General features: G+C 40.9%; 2 protein-coding genes across 2 annotated transcripts in view; both read right to left on the bottom strand.

Annotated features, from left to right (window-relative positions):
• Nucleotides 1-1,504, bottom strand: part of LOC142143436 (cytochrome P450 2K4-like) — a 64,841-nt gene extending 63,337 nt beyond the window's left edge. The window contains exon 1 of the mRNA XM_075201277.1: nt 1,429-1,504. The gene's annotated coding sequence lies outside the window, so the exon portion shown is untranslated. The remainder of the gene's footprint in view (nt 1-1,428) is intronic.
• The window catches only part of LOC142143093 (uncharacterized), a 189,355-nt gene that overhangs the window by 63,700 nt on the left and 104,987 nt on the right, over nt 1-20,668 (bottom strand). The gene's annotated exons all lie outside the window — the stretch shown is intronic.

The raw sequence follows: 20,668 nt of genomic DNA, 5'->3' as shown, positions 1-20,668 counted from the left end.
ATGATACAATGCCATACAATACTATATTCAGTTCAAAAGATGGACCTCAATGGCTGAATGCCTGATCGGACAGGAAGCAGGAGTTGAGCAGTTCAGGTTATCAGACTTTAGTAAGAGTGTATACAGAAAAATACTGACAATGATAATCAACATGTGCAGGTAACATGACTGAAATAGACTTAAAAATTAGTCAGGAAGATTCCCAGAATATGCCCTTTTCTTACCCAAGATGCTACCAAAACTGATCCATTCTCTCATCATCTCCTACTTTGACTACTGCAACCTCCTCCTATCAGGTACTCTCCTCACCCATCTTTCCTCATCTCAATCCATCATAAATGACACAGCAACACTTATCTTTCTGTTGCTCCACATCTCTTGAACCACTTTCATGCGCAGGGCCCATCCTACGCTTTATTTTCATGTCTGCGCTTATTGTCTTCCTTGTATGTCCCTGTTTTATGCATGTCCTGTTCTCCCTACTGTCCGGTGCTTCAGAACACTGTAGTGCATTATAAATAAAATAATTTTTATTAGTAATAATAAATGTTTATGCGTAGTGTTGAAATGAATCTCTTCAGAGGCTTACAGATACACCTTTTACGAGGCATATTTTTTGCAGGCGATGGAGACAAGGATATGCAATGAGGATGATGACTATAAGCAGCACTATCTAGCCCCTTCTGATTGGCTGGTTTGGATTGACCCCTCCAGCTGATAACACTTAAATCATTAATGGCTATATTATATGAAGTCTATTTGCATAATTAACATTTTCATTTGGACCATTGCATGAAAGACATTTACTATATAATTTTTAAAAGGACAAACAGCAGATTGTATTTAATTTAATTTGTGTTTGCATTTCATTATATTTTGTATTGAAATATGCACTGCCTTTTTTGTGTACACGGCACTTCATTGCAATATTATCCTGTGTACAAATAGTGTAATGGGAGACTTTAGCATTTATTATTAACACTGTCAAGTCATGTCTTTATGCAACGTCTATACTTTTGTGGTGGATGGGGGGAGGGTTTGCATACTTATTTTTTATATCTGACATACGCCTGGTGAACTGCTGCTGTTGTGAGCCAGATGCAACAACGTAACCTATGCATGCACCTCTAAATGAGCCATTATGTCTCTGTTCTGCTAAATAGTTAGCTAATTATAAGCAACCATGCAGTCATTGAGTGTGTAATCGACAAAGCCACAAAACAATAAAGATCACAGTAAAACATTAAGTACATATTATTACAGTGACCTGTGACATGCCAGACATGTAGATGAACATTTATGTGTATTACAATTTGCTAATCTGAGCACTCAGCTTAAACCTCTGTCTTTAATGAGACACACAGACATTTTATAGAAAAAAGCAATGTCAAAATGGTTTATGAACAGTCAGAGAACTTGTTTTCTTACTTTGAGTATTGCCGAGGATAGACACAGCGCTAATTCATTCGTCTCAATTCTGTTCTCTTTCAGTGAGTTGTGTAATGCTTGGAGAATGTTTAAGCCATATAATTACAACACACCTGACCTGCAGAGCCATATAAACATCCAAATGACTCCGCCCCACACTAAACAAATAAAATCATTTGAGAAAATATGGCGTTTAATAACAATGTACAACAGTCTTTCACAGTACTTTTTATCTATGTTTTAGAGTAGTGATATGAATGCTCATATAGTACTCTCTTTACTTATACTAGTTTAAAACACAGACCAAAGCAGAAATTATAGGGAGGGTGGTTATAAAGAGGGTGGCATATAATAGAATGAACACATTTTAATGTATATGTCATGTGCAAGCTAATGTTTAGGCATAAATCTGCAAGTATATGTTTGTGAATTACTTCCTAGAAATAGTGTGACCTGGTTCTCTTAGAAGCTGTTAGATCAATGGGTTTTGTGGATGTTAAACCACCCAGGGGGGCTGGTAGATAAAGATAGCACCTTATACCATTTATGGCAGGATGGCAAATGTGAATGCCTTTGAGGAGATCTCTTGCAAGACAATGAAATCTCACACATGTTTGGGAGGCCCCAGACAGGCCGACTGCAGAGACTGGGTTGTATGTTAATGACAGATTCAAGCTGAATAAGGGCACAGGAAAAGATCATATCATTTTCTCCAATATCATACATACCAGAGGCATGTGTGGTATGCAGATGAAGGGAAACTTAGGACCTGTTGTGTGAAGGTAAAATCATGTTCGTAAACCATACTGTTGAAAAGTTAGGACGGTGTAAAGAAAACTTGACTTAGAGGTATTCAAACAGCAAAGTCATAAGACCCTAATTTGCATTCTCCCCTCCTGTTGGTTCTGACCTCACAGGGAAGGGGGCTGGGGGGCCCTGTAGCTTGACTTTAAACTGTATTGAAAATGTAACTCTGGGTTCTTCTTCTGAGGGAGTTTAATTGAAGAGGTTCCATTTTTTCCTGCTCCTCCCGGCACCACAAACTTGATTCTAAGTGAGGTATCAATTCTGTGTTTTATCCTTTTTATTTTATAAGAAACAATTGCACTATATTTGTATGTCATTTTATTATCTTTTTATCTTAAGCATTGTGGATGTGTCTTCCATATTAAATTACACTTAATAAGTTCTAGTCTCTGTGTTCTTATGAATTCACGCGACAGTTTGGTCCACACGCTACCTAATTGAAACTGTGCAAACCTTGTGGTTTAAATGAACTCTGATTAAAGTAAATTGTGTTGGATTAATGCTAGGGAGAACCGAAGGCTTCCTAAATAAGAGTGTCAGCTCTTATCCGAAAAAAAAACCTTGGTGGTGGTAATTAGTATCGCAAAGCTAGTGTGTGGCATAGATAGGGAAGTATTTAATCATTTTAGACATACCAAGTGGTTGTTGTGTGGTTAACCCTGTGTCACATAAGCGTCACGCAGACTCAGGTGAGTGCTGTTCGTGACAGTATACTTTTTCAGAGAATACACCTGGGGATAAGTGAAGGGTTATTAAGAAGAGGATAACAAACAACTATAACACAGCACATTATGTTTTTCACTTTCTGATACCACTAACTATGGAATTCAGTTCAGAACATATTTCATTCATACCAAAGAATGGTGGAGAATAAACTTCATGCTAGTGGTCATTCACTAAATGCAAAACAATAGGAAACACACTACATGTTTTGTGTACAGAGGCGCCTATTATTTCTGCCACATACATGGGTGCCCGGCCACTTTCCGCAGGTGGGAATGTACCCCATAAAATCAAAGTTCTAAGTTAGTGGTATTTGTACTACATGGAAATGTTCTTGTTGGAAAGTGTAAAAATGTATAAAACTGCATAGTGTAGATGTCTCTCTTTTATGCACCCAACCCCCTTAAGATGTTATTTGTTATTACTTTATTTGCATGTAATAACCACACGGACACCATGCGAGTTCGGCGTCTTCGGCGCTTAAATTTAAAGCTGTTTTTTTCATGTAGCACACAAATATCAACTTTAAATTTCATTGTACAAATAAGCTATCAAGTATTTGTGTGCTACATGAAAAAACAGGCAGTATTTAACTTATCTGCAAAACAGAATACTAATTTGCACCCCTTGCATTGTAACATGGTTTTGTCCAGGTGACTGAAATAGGAAGTTTCTTAAGTTAAGATCCTTAATGAATCAGGCCCAAGATTGTCAGGTTACAGATGCCAACTTTTCAACAATCATTTCAGGGAGAAAGTAAAAGGCATTGTGGGCATGTCCTGGTCTGCCCAATAGGCATGTCCGCTCCTCCCAAAAGTGTGTCCTGCACTGATTTTGTTAGTGCAAGTCGACTCCTTAGGTTTTCAAGGTTCTTCAAATGATTACAAATTAGCAAGTTTTTCCCATTTTATCCTTCATTTACAAATATATCTAAATATTATGGAGTTTTATTCCAGTGTTGCAGATGGTGCTGACGTCCAGTGTTGCAGATGGTGATCCGGAGCTGTCCATTAACACATAGGTAATATAAGGCACTTTGTGCAGCTACATCCTGATGTGTGCCTTCAGATACACAGAATGGGCTTTATTCATGAAGGAAAGGAAAGCAAAAAAAATTGAACCTTGGCAAAACAATGTTGCATTGCAAGGGGTGCAAATTAGTTTATTATTTTGCACATAAGAAAAATACTGGTTTCTTTTTATATAGGACACAAATACTTCATAGCTTTATTTTTACACCATTTAAAGTTGATCTAGGACATGCCTTACCCCAATTATAAATCTGTCCCCACATTTTAAGTTTACCTCCCCTCCAATGCAACATGGCTTTGCCAAGGTGCGTAGTTACTCATTTGTTTTTGCTTTACCTTCCTTACTGAATTAGGCCTAATGAGTGTAGCTGTTTATATTGTGCCTGTCAATCTATTCACTAGTGTACAGCTAATTGGAACCCTGCATTCTCAAGTATAGCGGTTCATCCCACAAAATAACTGAGCTCCCTTTGTGCAGTTGATAACCTTAGAAATCTATCTGCAAAATGTGTCTAATAAGCACTCTTGCACTTTCTGAATGATGAACTGTTAAGCTTGTATCTTGCCTATATTATTATCTCCTAGAGAATTTATATGAAGCATTCAGTATAATTGATCATGCATCACTGCTGTTTGTCATAGATTAGAAGCACCTATTGCAGCTTTATATTTGGGGATTATATTTCATTTGACTTGGCCTTAGATAGATGCATTCCAAAACCTTAAATAAATAATTCACTGTTCAATGTACATCCCATTCTTCATTATAGTTGAAGAACCGTGTGGCAGCTAATGATGAGGTTTAATCTGGCTGCTTATTTTAATGCAGTTTTTAAATGAGCAAAGAGCCATATTCCTATATTCTCCTATTAAATATGTCACTCTGTAGCAATATCAACGAATTATGCAATCATTTTATGGACGGGCGCAGGAGGATGGCTTCAGAAACTTGAACAACTTTAGTATTAGAGGGCATCCAATCTTCATAGTGTCTGTGTATTTAATGAACTCTTAGCAGGCAGGCTGACTGTTGGGATGTTTAGTATTCTGCATATACATAATGAATAATCATTGTTTAGCTCCACAGTAATTCCTAGATGTTCAGAACGGACTCCTGGAAATTAATACAATTCCCTATCTTCTCTTGAGCACCCGGGAGCCTGTTCCATATTATTAAGTCACTGATCCCACATCCCAATATACCACAGGCTACAGAGAGATCATACCCATGTGTAATTAAAATGATTTCCACAATGCCGATTCTCTGACACTGTGTAAAACTGGGACTTTATATAAGAAGTTTCCTATATGCCTTTGTAACACTGACAATATCTTATCTGTTGGACAATTAAACATTCCATCTGTCTTGTGAAAAAAAAAAGGGACTAAATGTGCAGATCTATGGGGTGTGTTTATTACATTTGGTCACTTTTATATCATTATAAAATAAGTAAAACAAAACACAATATTATAAATACACACACTCACCTCATATGTCTGCATGTTAGCACACCTTAGTTATGATCTGGCCCGCTCACCGTCTCTCCGCTCACCGCTTCTCCTCAGTGCTGGGTGAGTCCTGGCCGAACTCTGTGCTCTGAGATGGCTGGTACCTTCTGGGAGGTGAGATCAGGTTGTGTCATCACGCAGGTGACGTCACCCAGTGCTTATGCGCAGTTTTCAATCAAGCCGAAAATCTACAAGTCCGGCAGGTCAGTCTACTCTCCCCGGAGTCAGGGAGAACTCCCAGTATTCTGGGAACACAGTAACTGGGATTGTTTTTTTGAGGATCCATCATAATGCCAGCACTAAGATGACAGGTGGTAGTGCACCATCAACATTGATAACCGCACCATATGAGCATCCAACGCAATACCGGCTACAGACAACAGGTGGCAGTGCATAATCAACACTGAGGTTGTATGAAAAAAGTTCACATGAAAAATTGCACACAGATAAAATATCAACAACACAAATGCCCACAAGAACGATGCTCACATGGAAATTGCTCACACAGAAAACTACCCACATGGAAAACTACCCACATGGAACAAAACTCACATATGCCCACACAAAAAAATACCCACATATAGCAATTTGATATTACTATATTAGTATATTAATTCATTGCAATACAAAAGTGGCTTATGTTTGAAGAGGGCTATAATGATCTTGAGTGTAAATGTTTGTAAGGTAAATAAACGAAACTGTGAACAGTTTTTTTGTCAACAAACTTTATTAAGAACGAAAAAAAAAAAATTAAAACAACAGTTATTTAATAGAACATTTTTTAACCCATAATGAGAGAGGAGCCCCGCACAGAGCCCCAACATTAAATAATACATGCCATAAATAACAAATTAGTTAAAATTATTTCTTGCAAATCTGCCAAATCTTTCTTAAGTTATTTAGCTTATCTTCCACCTGCTCATATTGCTGTACAGAAGTGGCAACTATGTGATGGGGTGCCTCCTATTTCCTGTTCTACACCTCTAGGTAACCTGCTTGTGCATTAGCCAGTGTTAGTTTGTGTGCAAGCCAAGTCCCTCTGCAGTCCATCAAATAGCAACCACACGCTGGGATGACTACTGCAGTGGAATAGGGAATTATGAGCATTGTGAAATCCCTCACAACAGTTTATAGCTTTTGACGACCGTTCCGGGACTGCATCATGATGATTCCATGTTGTTATAGGAAACTGAGGATCTCTACCTGCCGCACCCTCAATATATGTAGAAAAGTAGTATGTGAGCACCTCATTATGTTTTCATCTGGAAATGTGGCAGCAAGGTTATCAAAAACCCTTCTGACATCATAGATTGGAACGTCCTGTGAAGGAGAAGACTTCTTGCGAGAGAAGATTGTCTGGGAATATGGGCATATGGGCCAATATATCATTAGTTAACCCTGGCAACACATGTCCCATCACATTGTGTGGAGTGGCACTTGCTGCTCTCAATCTTGCCTCATTTTGCTTCTGGCAAAGATCGCTGTTGCTTTTTGAGGACAACAGTCATGGCAATGTTCTGTTGGTTCTTGGACTATGTTGCCATCTTTTGTTTTTATAATTGAAATCACCACTCTATTAATAGTGCAAAAAGCAAGATATTCAAACCCCAAATAAATCAATATGTAGCACACAAATACTTGATAGCTTATTTGTACACTGAAATTTAAAGTTGATATTTGTGTGCTACATGAAAAAACAGTCAGTATTTAACTTATGTGCAAATCAGAAAACTAATTTGCACCCCTTGCATTGTAACATGGTTTTGTCCAAGAGACTTAAATAAGAAACTTCTTAATTTAAGATACTTAATGAATCAGGCCCCGGGTCTTGTTTGAGTGTGAGCAGCAAATACACTGTATATCATGTTTTTAAAATCTAAAGTGCTTTCTCCACTTTTCTCTTTTCTAGTAAAAGTAAGTTTGTGATTGGCTCAATGAAAACATCAGCTCTTGATGTAAGGAGGATTAAGTGAGAAGTTTCTGGGGAATGTGGTGAATTGTTAAGAAAAGGGAAAATAGCTAACATTCTATACACCACCTGCAGTGGCAAGAAAAGGCTCAGACCATGCCCACTTGTTGCTAGTAATGATTCTGTTACTGCTTCTACACGTACTAGAATGCTCATTGCAAAAAGAGTGCCTAACCCGGTCATGCATCTTCCTTAACTTCCCATGCACCCTCTTCTCACTCAGAATGTAGGACTGTTCCAAAAAAGCCAGATCAGTGCCTGAAAAGAGAACTGAGGCTGAGGAACAACTTGGTCTAAGGTTATCCATGAGTGCTATATGTGAGTCTGACATTTCAGATTCTGACACTGTAATTACAGAGCAGAGCCTCAATCCCAGATTTCTTAACCATTTGGAAACTGTCAAGGCATCTATACCCTTTATGATGCTAAAATAGGTAGAGTTAGGGACGTTGATCATCTAGGCACCGAATAGATAGATACCTCATGGAATCCACATCGGCGTCAACACCTTCATTATCAACCTTCTCTTTATTAGTTCATAGTCCAGCATCCAATTTTTCAAGTCTAACTGACTCTGTTACATCATTTGCAGCGAGTTCAAGTGGTTCTTCAAAAGCTGGACAGTTGTGTATAGTAGCAAGTCTGTTGAGACTGGTCGGGATCCTATTGGTCCTGGATTGTGACGTTGACATATCAGATGTTGTGCGCACAACTCGGCAACCCGTCATACCAGAAGTCTACATGCATTCCAGAAGAGAGAGGACCGAGTTACTGGAACGCACGCGACTTGGATTGGAAAGCGGGACTGGCACAGTATACCATACACTATCCCGTATAGTGTGTATTACCGAAGTCTTAAAGGAATGTGGATTTAAGACTACTTGGAATCGAGAATGACCACATTCAATGAATTGTTGACACCAATATCATTTTGATGTATTTTGATCAGGACAATACTATTGATCATGGACTTATATGATTATTATCACTTTATTATTTTGTGTTTTTAATTTTTCTGGGATTTTATTGTATGGATTGTTTTTATTAGAACTATGTAATAAATAGAAGCATTTTAATGAATGTGATTATGTGCTATTTATCTTAGAGGCTGTGCGCTCTTTTATGTATAATATACAGGCCTTATAGAGGGATCTATGTTGAGTAACACCATCATGCATGAACTGTGCTGAATACGATATTCAACGTACATAAAGAGAGTTGTTATATAGTGTATTCAATCGGTGTAGCACTAATTTCTGATGTGTCACTCACTGGACCGTGAGTGCCTCTACGCTGGTGCGTGGCTCCCTAGCCTTCCTGCCGACACCTATCCTGAACCGCGGCCGTCCGCCATCCTGATGGACTGCGCATGTGCAGCACCCAAGAACTCTTGTGTCCTTTGCTTTTATCTTATTGGTTGATCAGACAACTCTCCCTATTTAAGGCACCTGTGCTCATTACCTCATTGCCTGATCTAGAGTCTCATTCCCTGTGAGTCTCTGAAGGTGTTCCCTGTGTTCTACTAGTGTCTTCAGTATCCTGCTGATTCCTGTTCTACTCATCGCTGGTCTCCCTACCCGCTACAGTCTCCTGTGTACTACTAGTGTCTTCAGTTTCCTGTGGATTCCCTGTGCTATTCATCGCTGGTTTCCATACCTGCTACAGTCTCCTGTTTCCTGCCTGTGTTCTCAGCTGGACACTGATTACCGGTTCTACTCACCTGTGGATCCTACACTCGTCTCTGCCGTTCAGCGTCTCTGCAGTCCCTGCATCTTCCTATGGACAGACTGTTCTACTGAATAGCGGTATGCCTATTTGTTATTGACTTTCCACGTTTAACTCTGCATATCCGCTGGGACAAGTTTCTCTTCTCAGCAGCGGTATCCATACCCGCTATAGACTGTTATTGTTACGCTGCATATCTGTTTGGAACTAATCATACTACTCAATCGTTATATGCATACTTGTGATTGACTATCCGTTATTGGCCTGCATATCTGTGCTGAGCAAGTCTCTACCAAGAAGTGCCACACATACCGTTATAGACTTTGCTGGATACGCTGCATACCATTTGGGATCAAGTTCCTCTGTGCTCTCAGTGTCTTCATCCTATTATCCTTTGTATGCCTCCACTCATCGACACCTGTACACATCCTCACCTATTAAGCAGTGGTACAACTTGCTGTATGCAGACCACTGACTTCCCCGCTACCTACCTGCACCTGGACAAGTCTTCTCACCTTAAGCAGTGGTACAACTTGCTGTACACAGACCACTGACTTCCCCGCTACCTACCTGCACCTGGACAAGTCTTCTCACCATAAGCAGTGGTACAACTTGCTGTACGCAGACCATTGACTTCCCCGCTACCTACCTGCACCTGGACAAGTCTTCTCACCATAAGCAGTGGTACAACTTGCTGTACGCAGACCACTGACTTCCCTGCACCTTCCTGCATCTGCTCACGTCCATCCTGATCTCCGTGTTCAAGTCTGCCTTTCCACTATATCAGCTAGTCGCTGACTCATTGACCAAGATAGCTGCAAGTCACTGACTTTCCTATTCTGTATTGGCATCCTCTCTCCATCTGCTGTGATATATGTTCCGCTAGTCACCCTGCTACCAGAGGACCGTTGTGTTAACTTCACCACTCTGGTAAGCCCAGTCATCTGGTGAATTCCTGGGCAAGACTCCTAGTGCCTGTGACATGATGTTTTTATAGTAGAAAGCAGCCCAGCATCAGCAAGCAGCCATATGGATAGACACCTCATGGAATCCACATCGGCCTTAACACCTTCATTATCAGCCTTCTCATTATTAGTTCATAGTCCAGCATCCAATTTTTAAATTCTAACTGACTCCCTGAATGCAATCCATGATTCCCAAGAGACATCCTTGCGCACTACAGCTACCACTGCTGTGGGCGTTACATCTACACAGAAGGGGACCAAGAAGTGTAAGCTGCATAGTTGTACACAATTTTCTGCAATGCAAGCACTTGCAAGAGGAACCAACATCAGATGACTAAAGCTATAACAGCTATGTTAGCAATTTCCGGGATCAGTGCATCAGATTTTAGCCGATTAGTTGAGGTGATGTGTCCATGCCACCAAACCCTGTCTTTATTCCATTCTATTCAGCTTTATCGGGTGGTTAAGTAAAAGTAATACATTCCCTAGAATATGCCATTGTACTGACTTTCCACTTAACTACGGATATGTGGACAAGCGGTAGTGCTCAAATGAAAGACAACATGACTGTGATAGCCACTGGGTTGGTGTTTTACCATCAGCAGCAGCACCGCCGGTAGCTTCACCTTCCTCATCCTTTCAGCATAGTAGTGTTAACACACATTAGTAGGTCATTCACAGGCAAGCTACTCTTTGTATCGCTGTTTTCATAAAGAAACATACTGGTGTCAATCTGTGTCAATTTCAACATGCTTATACATGCAATAAACTTGGTGGTGTAGAATTTTTTTAAAAAAAGATACGCCTCCACCAATACTTACAGATTAGACACTATCACCAAAAGGTCAGGGCTCAGTTATCATCTAGGCCTCCCACCGGGTTTGAGAACCTATGCCTTTCTGGAGCATCTTCAAAAGGTCTCATTTCCACGCTATACAATGCAGTACTCCACACCTCCACAGAGGTCAAGGACAGATTCCAAGTGCAGTGGGAAACGGACCTGGGAACGTCCCTAGATCCAGAAGAATGGTCGGACGTTTATGAGTGGACAGCGCGTTGTTCCATAAATGTCCGTATCAAAGAAAATGCCCATAAATTGCTCCTTAGATGGTACTATGTACCTGCTAGGCTTCATGTTATATATCCACAAACAAGTCCCGCATGTTGGAGAAATTATGGTCAAGTTGGCACCTTTATGCATATCTGGTGGGACTGTCCCAGAATACGCTCGTACTGGACAGCGGTTCTGACACTAGCTACAGCGGTCCTCGACACTCCCATACCCTCCGACCTTAAGCATGTACTATTACCCTTGCTTCTCCTAGACCTCCCTACACACATGCATAAGCTCCTCCGGCACATAATCAGCGCGGCTACTTGCCAGATAGCTGCTTCCTGGAAAAGTCCCACACCCCCTAGTCTCCAAATGGTCTGTGGTCGGGTTTGGCATACTTACCAAATGGAGCATATCACCAGTGGGCTGAGGGGCTCCTCCGTGTCTTTCCCTAAAGTCTGGTCTCCATGGGCTTCATACCATAATCAACCTCTGCTTCAAATCTAATAGAGGCCGCTCCTCCATTGAAATTATCGGATTTGACTACTCCTTCTTGTTAAAGGCGTGAATTCCTTCCCCCACAACCCCTCCAATTCTCTCCCCCCCCCTTCTTGCCCATTAACTTTACTTATCCCCCCCCCCTCTTTTCTTTCTATTATTTCTCTCTGTTTTGTTCAAAATAAAAAACAGCATCTACATGGTACAAGACTAACGCAATCAAATTTGCTCTGTAAAAGCTTTGTGAGAAAAAGTTGTACATCGTGTTTATCTTTATATGTACAAGTATTCGTCAATGTACCTTTTGGAAAATGTTGTAACTTTGTTAAAGATAAGATGTTATTATTAATAAAACGTACTTTAAAAAAAAAAAAAGATACGCCATGCGGGAGATGCTGTTTGTGGCCCATAAAATTTCTGGCCATTTAAGACATTCTGCGACCACATTATTATTTTTATTATTATTATCGTTTATTTGTAGGGCGCCACAAGGTTTCCACAGCGCAGCTCATAGTAGAAACAGTAGACTATACAGTAGACTATACAGGGTAGAACAGTACAGAACAATAAACACACAGTACCAGTACTTCAGAAACTCCGGGAGGGCAGATACAGTAGAGACAGAGCAGAAGAACAGGTATGGAGACTGGAGGGAAGAGGGCCCTGCTCATTCGAGCTTACATCCTAAGGGAGGGTAAACAAAGTCAGGCACAAAAGGGAGCCAGTGAATCAAAGGGGAGAAAGATGAGGGGTCAAGGGAGGATGAGCAGAAGAGATGAGAGGTTAAATGGATGGTTGGTAGGCCTTGAGGAACAGGTGAGTTTTAAGTGCCCGTTTGAAGGAGCACAGATTGGGAGAGAGACGGATGGAGCTAGGGAGGTCGCTCCAGTGAAGGGGGGCAGCACGGGAGAAGTCTTGGATTCGAGAGTGGGAAGAGGTGATCAGTGTGGAGGAGATCATTGGCTGAGCGCAGGGAGCGGACAGGAGTGTGAATGGAGAGGAGGTTAGAGATATAAGGGGCAGTAGACTGGGAGAGAGCCTTGTAAGTGGTGGTAAGGAGTTTAAAAAGGATTCTGTAGGGGAAGGGGAGCCAGTGTAAGGCGAGACAGAGTGGAGAGGCGGAGGAGGAGCGGCGTGAGAGGAAGATGAGTCTTGCAGCCGCATTGAGTATAGAGCGGAGGGGGGCAAGGTGGGAGTGGGGGAGGCCAGTAAGGGGGAGGTTGCAGTAATCAAGGCGGGAGATGATGAGAGCATGGATGATGGTTTTGGTGGCATCCTGAGAGAGAAAGGGACGGACGCAGGCAATGTTACGGAATTGGAAGCGACAGGCTTGGGTGAGGGATTGAATGTGGGGGGCAAAAGAGAGAGAGGAGTCAAGAGTGACACCCAGGCAGCGGAATTGGGTGACAAGATGTAGAGCTGAATGTCATCAGCGTAAAGGTGATACTGAAGACCAAACGAGGAGATGAGAGCACCAAGGGAGGAAGTATAGAGCGAGAAGAGTAGAGGGCCAAGAACAGAGCCCTGGGGGACTCCTACAGGGAGAGGGGAGGGGGTGGAGGAAGAGCCAGACGTGGATACAGAGAAGGAGCGGTTATCCAGGTATGAGGTGAACCAGGCATGGACAGAACCAGAGAGGCCAAGAGAAAGAAGAGTTTGCAGCAGGAGGGGGTGGTCCATGGTGTCAAAGGCCGCAGAGAGGTCGAGGAGGATGAGTATGGAGAAGTGACCTTTGGATTTGGCTGAAAGGAGGTCATTAGTGACTTTAGCCATGGCAGTTTCGGTGGAGTGGAGGGGGCGGTAGCCAGATTGGAGTGGGCCAAGGAGGGAGTTGTCAGAGAGGTGACAGGTGAGGCGGCTGCAGACAATCCGCTCAAGTAGTTTGGAGGCATAGGGGAGAAGAGAGATAGGGCGGTAGTTCGCAAGAGAGGTGGGGTCAAGATTGGGTTTCTTGAGGATAGGGGAGATAAGAGCATGCTTGAATGAGGATGGGACTACGCCAGAGGAGAGTGATAGGTTGAATAGGTGTGCGAGGTAAGAGCAGGCAGTAGGAGAGAGAGAGCAAAGGAGGTGAGAGGGGATGGGATCGAGAGGACAGGTAGAGGGTGGAGAGGAAAGAATAAGGGAGCGAACTTCTTCACCTGATGTAGGGGTGAAGGAGCACCACAGCTGGTTAATGGGGGGAGGTGAAGCAATGAGGGTGGTGGGAGAGGGTAAGGAGGAGGAGATGTTCTGTCTAATGGTTTAAATTTTGGAAGAGAAAAAGGTAGCGAAGTCAGAGGCAGAGAGGGAAGGCGGGACAGTGGGAGGGGGGGGGGAGAGGGGGGAGTTGAATGTGGCGAAGAGGCGGCGGGGATTGGAGGACTGAGAAGAGATAAGGAACTTAAAGAAGGATTGTTTAGCGAGGGACAGGGCAGAGCAGAAAGAGGAGAGGATAAATTTAAAGTGAAGGAAGTCCGCCAGGGAACGAGATTTCCTCCAGAGGCGTTCAGCTGTGCGAGACCACATGCAGAACATTGCAGCAGCTGCAAAAAATTTCATCTGCCATGCCACCAACTGAAGAAGAGGTAGTGACAAGGTGGAATTCCACACTATATATGCTTTAGAGACTAAAGGAACAGCAACAAACCATCAAGACATATACATCAAACCACACGATAGGGAGAGGGGGGACATTTTATCTTACTCCAGCATATTGAAGAATGCTTACAGTTTTATGCAAACTACTGAAACCATTTGGAAATTGTAGCAAACAAAGTAAGTTTGAACACTACCAGCCTAAGTCAAGTCATACCCTAAATCAATCTATTTGAAAAACAGTTGGAGAAACTGGAGATAAATCTTAGCAATTCTGCAAAGTATCCTGTCTTGTAGATCAAGCCCTTTTTTCACTTTGCCAGGACCAAAGGGTTTGCAACATCTTGAAATTGAATCACTACATTTTGGCAACTCTGCTTGATCTTAGGTTTAATTCATATGTAATGTCTTTCTTTCCAACTGACATAAATCTTCACAGATGCACAAATGAAACATTTAAGTTACAAAAGTGGCAGTCCCTGTTGCTGAAGTGCTTGGTTTGTCAAACTATGGTCATGTCATTTTTATCATATGAGTGGGTGGGTTTAACCAAGGATAGTTCCATCTTGCACAATTTAACATTATGGCTTTGGTCTATCATCTTGTGTAAAATGCTAGGCAATTGAAAGATAGACATTCATTTGATCGACATTAAGAAAGTCGACAACATTAGTTTGACAATGCAGGTGTAAGAGTATTATTAATTCAACAATTCACATGATAGACAGTATTATTAAGTCGACAATTCACATATTGAATAGTATTATTAGGTCAAACATTCAAATATCGATTGTATTATATGGTTAGTCTTAGTGTTAGGGATAGGGATAAGGATAGGGCTAGGTTTAGGGATAGAGCTAGGAACAGAGTTAGGGATAAGGTTAACTACAGGGTTTGGGATATGACTAGGGACAAGGATAGGGATAGGGCTAGGGACAGGGTTAGAAATAGGGTTAGAAATATTATTGTTAACCCAATAATTCTGTTTATATTTGACTTGTCAACCTAATAATGCTGTCTATATTTCAATTGTAGACCTAATAACACTGTCAATGTCATTATTGTCGAGTTTCCAACCCTGTCTATATTAGAGGGTCCACCATATAAATGTTGATCAAGGACAATTCTTTCTTCGGCCATTTTACATTGCGGCCTTGGTCTATCATCATCTGTTAAATGTCTACTGATGACGCCAAATTCTGTCTAATGACCTCTAATACTGCCACTGCTGTCCTTCTCCAATGTATCGCTGATGTCCCTCTCCAATGTGTCCCTGCTATTTTCTTTTGTAAAATGATACTGTATTTGACTTCTTTGATGAGGATGATGATGAAGGTGATGACATTGTCACAATGGAGGAAGATGACCACTGTTAGCCAAATGCCCATTAGTAATTTGTTAAAATCCTGATCTATTCTCTCCTGTTCGACAAACAACAGGCAGAAGTTTTTTGTGGAGCCTAAACAAATGAAGCACTTCAGCCGCAAAATGGACTGTCCCTGTCGCTGAAGTGCTTGGCTTGTTAAACTATGTGTATGTTCTTTTTAACATATGGGTGGGTGGGCCCAAGGACAATTTCATCTTGCACTATTTAACATTATGACCTTGGTTCATCATCATTTGTACAATGTCTACTGATGCCGCTGAATGTCTAATTACGTCTTATTCTTACTGCCTCTTCACATTCCATGATTCATGCTTCTTACCTTAAAAATGTGCATGGAGCTCCATGTTTTGGTTCTAAAACTTCTTTGTGTGTTGATGACCTGCCCAGTCTGATGAAGGAGGGGGCACAGTGCATGATGAGGGGGTACAGTGTGATGAAGAAGAAGGAGGGCACAGTGTGATAAAGGAGGGGGTACAGTGTGATGAAGTGGCAAAAGTGTGAAGAAGGAGGGGGAACAATGTGATGATGAAAGGGCAAAAGTGTAACAAAGGAGGGGGCACAGTGTATGATGAAGGGATACAGTGTGATGAAGAAGGAGGGCACAGTGTGATAAAGGAGGGGGTACAGTGTGATGAAGTGGCAAAAGTGTGAAAAAGGAGGGGGGACAATGTGATGGAGCAGGAGCAGAGAGTGATGAAGCAGGGAACACAGTGATGATGGAGCAAAAGTGTAATGAAGGAGTGACATGAGGGAGAGGTGAAGGCACACATAGGAAAGGTAAATGTAAACAGGAGAGGTGGGGGACACAGGGTGGATAGCCTTGCCTCATATAATATGTTTTATATTGAGAAATGCTGAGCTGACGCCATCTTCTTACTTGACAGACATTTTGTCCTTATACAGCTTAAAGACAGCTTAAATACAGCTAGTTTGTAGAAGCTATTCATTATTATCTTGTTGTTTGCAAGAAGCTGCACCCATGACCTTGGATATGGCAGACAGGATAGAAACCACCATCCACTTTGGGAGAATTCATGTGAGAATGTAGCAAGGTTTGTTTAAAGGATTCATGTGCAATAATTGGTTAAGACAGTTAGGGACGTAGTTTGCTGAAGTACGTGATTTTGTATAATCAGAGTGCTATAAGTATGTGAATTGGTAAACAATAAAGTAGAGAATATTGAACACTCTGAACTTGCAGTGTCTCTGATTCTTTCCAGCTGATGAGCTCATAAACTGGTAAACTGACACTTACAGGTGAACTGACTGATTAGATCTGACAATATTATACTATATAATGTTAAAATATATCTAAAATGAATTTCATTCTCTCAAAGTCACTAAACCATTGGGGAGAGGGGAGTTAGGCAGCCCCTGGCCATTCATTTCAAAGTGAAAGTTCCATACCAGCAATTCTAAATTTCCTCTTCGACCAACGGATCTCTTAACAACTATTCAAATTGTCATCAAATTTGTCCAAAGGCTGCACTAACTGGCTGCCTAACATTAGTGACAGAGCAGGGGCACAAATAAATGGCAGATTAATAAAATATACAATCCCAAAGCTAGGGGGCCTGGACAGATAGAGAGGTCCATCTGGGCCCCCTAGTCTGTATGGGCCCCTTACAATTTTACCACCTGTAGTCGTCTGATGGTTGCCCTGAGAGACAGCCTGGTGTGCCTCCACCTGTGTCTTAACGTGAACTGAAGTCAAAGAAAATGGTTTGAATTGACAGACATAGTAACACAATAGTCATGGAGGAAGATATTGGCTGCTTCTGTGTCTGACATATTGAAATAGCCGTTGATCAATATCCAGCCTGTAAGTTCAGTACAGTGAAGACTGTTAAGATAATATATATCCTGTGCCACTAATCTTACATGATACTTAAGAATCAGTGTGATGAGCAGGTTTGATGGCACCACAGATATTTTCACAGAAGTACTATAACATGGACAATAAAACAAAGTCTCCTTTTGGAGTAAAATATGTGCAAACTAAACCTCTGCATAACAAATCATCTCTAAGATAAAAAGAAATACTTTAAAAAAACTGTTTTGTTTGTTGTATGCCAAACAAATGAAAATATAATGGCATCTTGGAGACTTCAATAAGGAAAGACGAAATATGAACTGCAAGCTGAAGTCATTGTGGAATTTTTTAGAAATTAAATTTGCTGTCAATACAGGGTGTCAAGATGAGAGCATAAATCTGATATGCTGAAATAGAATATTGGATGTCAGGACCCAAAATAAATCTTTGCATGAATACCTAAATTAACCTGATCTTCAATTCACATAAAGGTGTGACCAAATGAGCCCAGGAGCAGGTAATTGAATTAAAGCAAACCCTGTGTGAACAGACCAGCTTTAGATATGCAGATCACAGACATCCATTGTATTTGATCATGTATTTCCCTAGCTAATTTACTTCCTTTCAATGGGTAGTCTAAACACAAACTAACTCCTGGGTGTAAATTGGAGAACCATATGCCTACAGGAGATCCTGGTAGACAGCATGTGAAAGCCTATACAGGTATATAGAAATGTGAACTTGAAAGGAAATTAATTCATTTTTCATATTTTGGGAAATCTGGATGCTACTCTGTGCTGAGGGGCAAGGAACACACAAGGGTCTTGAAAGATAGATGCCAACTACATAGGGAACAGCCATAGGCACATGTATTTCAGGATGAGATTGGATATTGTTGTAATTCCATTATGTTTGGTATTTAACCGTGCAGGAGATTATGACCGGTTTATTGAGGGGGGTGTTATTTCTCTGAAATATATCTGTGAAGAATTACCAACAGGTCAAAATTTAGGAATAGTTTGACCAAACCTGAGGTAACACCCAGGGGACATTTCCGCCCCCACATTAGCATTCACGCTGCCCCTGTGAATGCCGTCCCATTTGAGTTTGCTTAAAAACCTGTGTCTGGAGGGACAAAGTGTCAAACTTTTTGGGAAATCAATTGACATTGATAAGCTGTCCATCTTCTTAGCCACATTTCCCTTGGCCAGAAATGCAATTCATGTAAGTGCAAATCTGAATGTAATCCTTTTTATTTTAAACTGTTTTTGCTTGTTATGTCAAATTTATTATTTGTTTATTCGTTATTTTTCTTTATATCTGAATGCCCTGTACCTTTTTTATATTAAATCTAAAATTTAATAAGTTGGGTCCTTGCTACTCTAAAGAATCCATAGCCTGTGTAGAAGAGAGATTGCTAGTCCATGTTACCCTGTGTGTGATTTGTTGATACATTTGATTTGAGTAACAAGCTGTGTGTGCTTGTATTTACATTTGTGTAACCGTCTGGAGGTGTGAAGAGTTAACCCTGTGTGTGCTGGTGTAAGTCTTGCTAGATTGTGGAACTAGAAGCCTGTGTGCCAGTGTGAGTATATTGGGGTCCTATTGCCCGTACCCAATAGGTGGTGGCTGTACCTGAAGTGTCTGGGTGTGTGAAAACGCTGTGTTTGGGGGCGATTCTGTAGGTCTAGAACCTGTGTGATAGGTAAGAGAGACTGCGGGCTGAAATCCTGTGTGACCTCATACAGCAAACACCCCAAAGTCACGGCAGCTGGGAGCGCGTTCGTGACACAGGGTTTACAGCAAAACTTTTTTGAAAAGAGAACAGACATGAGGGAACTTGGAAGACATGGAAGAGAGTTAAAGGAAAAGATGTGCTTCCAGGTGGTACCAAACCAAGTTGCAACAGATATTTCTAACTGTGGTTTAACTGGGGGAAATATGCGTACTGGACAATCCAGAAAAGGGAGTTGATTTGTTCTGACATTTTGATGTTGCACTGAATTTTACTCATTGGAGAAATAGGGTTTCCAAAATACTAGTCGTTATTAAACTGCTGCTTGGTACAGTTAAGAAAATTAACAGAAATGAAAGTATCTTTGGATCCAATGCCAAACTTTGACTGTCATGTATCAAAAAAGGATTCATTATGGAATGAATCATTTGATGGGCAAGTTGCAAATTCCTTGATATAAGTGTATAAACGTGATTGCAACTTTCAGCCTATGAAAACAAAAAGACAATGTTTTCCAATTGTTTCATTATATGCAACTTTTGTATCCCAAAAAACTGTTAAAACGTCATGACCAGACATTCAAGTTAATTTCATCAGGCAATTATACATTTGCAAGCTATACAATGGTACAAAGAATTGGGAAAGGCAAATATGACAGAATTATAATTAAAAATGTTCATTCAACATTGCTGAAACCTTCCAGAAAAGAGACTTCCCAGAACAATGGCTCAGAAAATGAAGCACAGTCTACTAATTTTACAGATACAGATCAACGTTCTGATATCTTAGTGACATTAACTTTGTTTCAGAACCAAGTCACTGTTCCTCAAATAAGTACATCCCACCAAAACAACACTGTGGGCTAGATTTACTAAGTTGCGGGTTTGAAAAAGTGGGGATGTTGCCTATAGCAACCAATCAGATTCTAGCTTTCATTTATTTAGTACCTTCTACAAAATTACAGCTAGAATCTGATTGGTTGCTATAGGCAACATCCCCACTTTTCAAACCCGCAGCTTAGTAAATCTAGCCCTGTGTTTCTCTGGACAATCTAATGTCTTCATGTATGGTGGTTACATCCAAATCTATGAAAGACCCTCAACTCTTAATAAGAAGTGAACAGGAAGCTTTAATACCAGCTGATCGGTATCAAACTGGACATCAAAAACAAAACAGTCTTCTCTGTGAAAATGTGGGGTCTAGTAACAAAGAAAAGGACTCAAATGAAGAGAAATGTATGAGCTTTGAAAATATTATCAATAACATCCCTTTACTTGAGTTTTTATGAAATGTTTTTGATGACAATTTCATGTCCTAGAACAATAAATTAAATTTTCACCATTCTTGTCATTAAATAAAATAGGACAGAGATGCAAAGATCCAAAAAAATTATGCAGTTAGAAAAGAGCAGGACTTTCTAGAAAGTTGTGCACATATGACAAATACT

This window comes from Mixophyes fleayi, chromosome 3, assembly GCF_038048845.1.
Source record: "Mixophyes fleayi isolate aMixFle1 chromosome 3, aMixFle1.hap1, whole genome shotgun sequence".
NCBI classification, from domain to species: Eukaryota; Metazoa; Chordata; class Amphibia; order Anura; family Limnodynastidae; genus Mixophyes; species Mixophyes fleayi.
The sequence above is the reverse complement of the archived record's forward strand: the minus strand, read 5'-3'. Positions and strand labels throughout refer to the sequence as shown.